The sequence below is a fragment of the Bubalus kerabau genome, chromosome 9, assembly GCF_029407905.1.
Source record: "Bubalus kerabau isolate K-KA32 ecotype Philippines breed swamp buffalo chromosome 9, PCC_UOA_SB_1v2, whole genome shotgun sequence".
Classification (NCBI taxonomy): Eukaryota; Metazoa; Chordata; class Mammalia; order Artiodactyla; family Bovidae; genus Bubalus; species Bubalus kerabau.
In genome coordinates this window covers 100,938,017-100,942,811 of record NC_073632.1, presented here as the reverse complement: position 1 = coordinate 100,942,811, position 4,795 = coordinate 100,938,017, and positions in this window count along the sequence as shown.

The window sequence follows — 4,795 nt, the reverse complement described above, 5'->3', positions numbered from 1 at the left end:
GGGATCTGAGCTTCTTGCTTCATCAATGGCCCTCACACCGTTTCCTCAGGACCTCCAAGATCACTTTATGTGGTCAGTACGAACCGCAGTGGGGCACCCGGAAGGAATGCACACTTGGGCCAGCCCAGTGTTTGTTACAATCAGCCAGGCAGTGGGCTTGGCATCTTACCTTAGTTCCTTTATGTTCCCTTTTCTCACCTCCAGCCTCGTTTCCCAATCCCCTCACCTGCCTCCATCCCTGTCTGCTCATCACAGCACACTTAAAATTGCACGAGCCCCCCTCCCATCTCTAATACAATGAACACTGCCGTCAGTTCAGATAAGAGCACCCGCTGGATAGAACGGCAATATTTTTGGTCCTGGCAAATGCGATCATAAGTTCAGTTTATTAATATTGCAACAATTGCACTAAATGAGTTCACTTGGCTAACAAAACATTTATCAACAAAACGCTGCCACCTACTGAAGTTCTGCAAACAGCCCAGATGATTGGATAAGATCACAAATTCACTCTGTCACAAGCTTGTGGTCTTTTCTGAAATTGTTCTAGAAAAAAAAAAAAAAAAGAATGATAACTAGCAAAACCAGACAAGACATCTCTTTCATACACTCTGTTTATAAAGTGTCAGAGTAAATCCTGCAGAGCGGCAGCCAAACAGGGAAGGAGGTTTGGGGGTCCTTGATGTCTAGTTTAGTATGGGATTTTTCCTGCAGGGATTGGGACGCTCCCAGACAATTTCCAGAAAGGGGTGTGGTGTGCCTGTTAGGAACGCATTCTTGACAAACCGATTTGCAACATTAATGTTCAATCTGCAGTGAAGCCACATGAATACAACTGGGTTTGAATTTTTATTCCCTAGGAAACAAGTATTTTGGGTATCATAAAAACATTCCAATGAAACTTTGTTGTTGTTTGGTCACTAAGTTGTAGCCAACTCTTTGGCTACCCCACGGACTGTAGCCTGCCAGGCTCCTCTGTCCATGGGATTTCCCAGGCAAGAGTACTGAAGTAAGTTGCTGTTTCCTTCTCCAGAGGATCTTCCCTACCCAGGGATGGAACCCAGGTCTCCTGCATTGGCAAGAGGATCCTTTACAAAACTTAGGTTAATAATAATAGCTATTTTTGTAGGGGTATGTATATCCCTCGAAATACACTTTCACTCAAAGACTTCTTAAACTGTGGAAAACACTTTAGGGAGGGATAATTAAGTTGTATTGCATTTATAAAGTTCAGACCGTTTTATGAAGTAATGTGAGAACTAATTTGTAATGCCAAGGGGGAGTCTGGCAAAAAACAAAACAGTGATGATTTCTGGGTAATTTATTTCTTCCAAAGCTAATAGCTACTGTCCTCCAAAAAATTCTTAGGACATAACTAGAATTGTTGAACGACAAAAACATGCTGTGGGTACCACTGCTTGCCTCCCCCAGCTCACTTCTGTAGCAAGCGGGGCTTGGCTAGGAAAGAACAGAAGTTAGGCTGGCACTGCTGTGGAGCTCACTCTATTTTCCATATGCGTAAATGTGTCCTTTCCCCCGATACTCTCTTGTTCTCAAGGGTAGGGCTCTGACTCCTAGGGTCCAGGACAGTGCTTGGTGTGTTGCATACTGCAGGCACCATGAAATGAGACATCAAAAAAGCTAATATGTCTAAAACTGTTTAGCAAGAGATGCCAATTTTAAGTAACTTTCTAGATTTCCTAGCATCATTAGGGTGCCTTTAAGAACTGACTTGGGGCTTCCCTTGTGGCTCAGGGGTAAAGAATCTGCCTGCAGTACAGGTGATGCAGGGGACTTGGGTTCGATCCTGGGGTCCCTGGAGGAGGGCATGGCAACCCACTCCAATATTCTTGCTTGGGAAATCCCATGGACAGAGGAGCCTGGCGGGCTGCAGTCCATAGGGCTGCAAAGAGTTGGACACGACTGAAGCGACTGAGCATGCACACACAAGAACTGACTTTCCTCTTTCTGTAAATTTCTGTATGTCCCTGATTGCGATGGGTATGAGATTATTGGCAGTACCACGTCAGGGGATGAATGCAACCTTCTCCCCACTCTCTGAAAGAGCAGAAGGGTGAGGAGGAAGGACCTTGCTGCCCATGCCACACATGACGGGGATGAGAAAACTCCTAGCCTGGACTTCTCTCCTGCCCATGCCTCTGTTCTTTCGTTTTTCTAAACTCATACCACAAAGTGAGCTTGAACGAGAGGAAATGCAGGGTGGGCATGGGAGAGAGGAAGCAGGCTGGTATTGGGCTTTGGGTCAACTAATGTATAATATGGGGCTTCCCAGGTGGCGCTAGTGCTAAAGCACTCACAATAGACCTAAGAGACAAGGGTCTGGTCCCTGGGTAGAGAAGATCCCCTGGAGAAGTGAATGGCAACCAACTCTAGTATTTTTCCCTGGAGAAAATCCCATGGACAGAGGAGCCTGGAGGACTATAGTCCATGGGGGTCACACAGAGTTGGACACGGCTGAGGTGACTTAGCACAAATGTATGATATAAACAAATGACTTTGTTGAACACCAAGCATTTGCCAAACACTGTGGAGACATTTTACCTCGATTTTATTTTACACGAAAGTCCCTCAAGGTAGCAGTCATTGGACCTGTTTTACAGACAAAGAAACTGAGGCCCAGAGACATTAAAGTTTATCCAGATAGAAAGGAGCAGACAGAACCCAGATCTAGGTTTAAGTCTTCTGGCTCAAGGAATCCTGCTCTTTGGGGGAAACATCGTTTTGAGCACAGCTGATATATTTTCCTTTTGCTCGTGCAGAGGGTTAAATGGAGAGAGAAGAACAGAATAGAGAAAGTTCCTCTCTCCTCCAGGGAAGTTGCCCTGCTCTTGAACGTGGGGGAATAGAGTTCACAGCATGCTAGTAAATGAGATCATGGCTAGAAAGCCCTTGGACCTCCTTAGAAGTAAGTGACTATAAAAAATCCAAGCCATTTGTATTACTCTTGTAGGTGATGTGATTTCAAATGGACAGAGAGCACAGTTTGTCTTCTGTTCAAATTGGCACCCCTTCATGCCGTTCTGGGAACGAGTTCAGGACTACAGGAAGCATAAATCACCTTTGCTACCCAGTACTATTTCCTAGCAGGCCCATATTTTCCCAGGAGGTTCTTTCTCTGTAGTAGATAAAAGTTTGCCTTCATTTCATGTGATCTCATTTCATTCTCCTCTTCAGTAGATACCGGCCAACGTCCACCACTCTGGGCAAAGCGGGATCCTGTCCCATGTACCTAAATGCCAGGTGGTCCCACTGGAGTTTCACTTTTTCCATTGAATGCCTCCACCACTTCTATTGTTACCAGGGGAATTATCCTCATTGAAAGGGAAAGTACATTCTGAATATGTAACAATAACCTGCACGCAGCCCTCTGATTATAAATATCAAGTGTTATAAAAGCCCCATCAGTGTAGTGATCAAAGGCATGAGCGACTCACTGCTGAAGCAGCAGGTGACCCAGAACAATCGGAATAAAGGGAAATGCTGAGTAGACATGGGGTCCCAGGAAATTCACATTAAAGGTTTTTTCTGATGTATTTCAGTTGTGCTTATAAAAGGATTTAACTAGGAGCCCAACAAAGCAGTTGATTTCACACTGAATGCTACCTGATAATTAAAAATAAGTTTAACATTTACTGATTGGTAATAATTTGCATTTTTCATCACTAATAAAGATAATAAGTGTTCATTATAACAGTTACTTGTACTTCTGGGAACAAGGTAATAAAATGTTCCTATTATCACTATCTTACAGAAAGATATTGCTCTATGAACCTAAGAGATGCAGGTCAAGGAGAGAAACCCAAGAAGAGCTGGTGGTCAATTAGTCAAAGAAAGCATATGTTTGGCCAATAAATTCTTTTTTCTTTTTAAGAGTTAATAATTCAGGCTAAAGAATCATCAGCTACTCAGATTGGGTGCACCTGTCATGGTTCCCGACAAAGCAAGTTCAGGGAGACATATAACAGAACACATGCTCCCTGATTTTTAAAGTCATCAATTAACTTTTTTCCCTGACTTTCCTTTTAAAATTTGTACTTGTTTATTTGACTGCGCTGGCTCTGAGTTTCAGCACGTGACTTCTTTGATCTTTGCTGTGGCCTGTGGGATCTAGTTCCCTGACCAGATATCAAAGCTGGTCCCCAGGCACTGGGACTGTGGGGCCTTTGGCCCTAGGCCTCCAGTAAAGTCCCTAACATTTTTCACTTTGAAAGAGATTTGTCTCTCACAAAAATTATCCCAGAGAATAAAAATCACTAAGAATGGCCCCATATTAGCCCCAATTCAAGGGGAGTTTCTAAGAAACCAAAAAGACAGTATTTTGGTCATTTCATGAACTCACCTCTGAGAAGAGGGTAGAGTCAGATGCTGCTGCTGCTAAGTCACTTCAGTCGTGTCCAACTCTGTGCAACCCATAGACGGCAGCCCACCAGGCTCCGCCGTCAGATGCTAGTGAAATACAATATAACGTTGAATCTATGAATATAATTTACCCTAAGGTGAAGCACAATGTAAAAGTTCTTGTGTTCACTTGAAAGAGGAGAGACTGTAATGCAGTTGAGTATCCACATCTCTAAGGTATATGTTACTACTTAGTTACATTGTTGGGTTTCTGTGGTAGCTCAGATGGTAAAGAATCTGCCTGGAATGTGGGAGACCCAGTTTCAATCCCTGAGTCAAAAAGATCCCCAGGAGAAGGAAATGGCAACCCACTCCAGTATTCTTGCCTGAAGAATCCCATGGGCAGAGGAGCCTGGTGGGCTACAGTCTGGGGGGG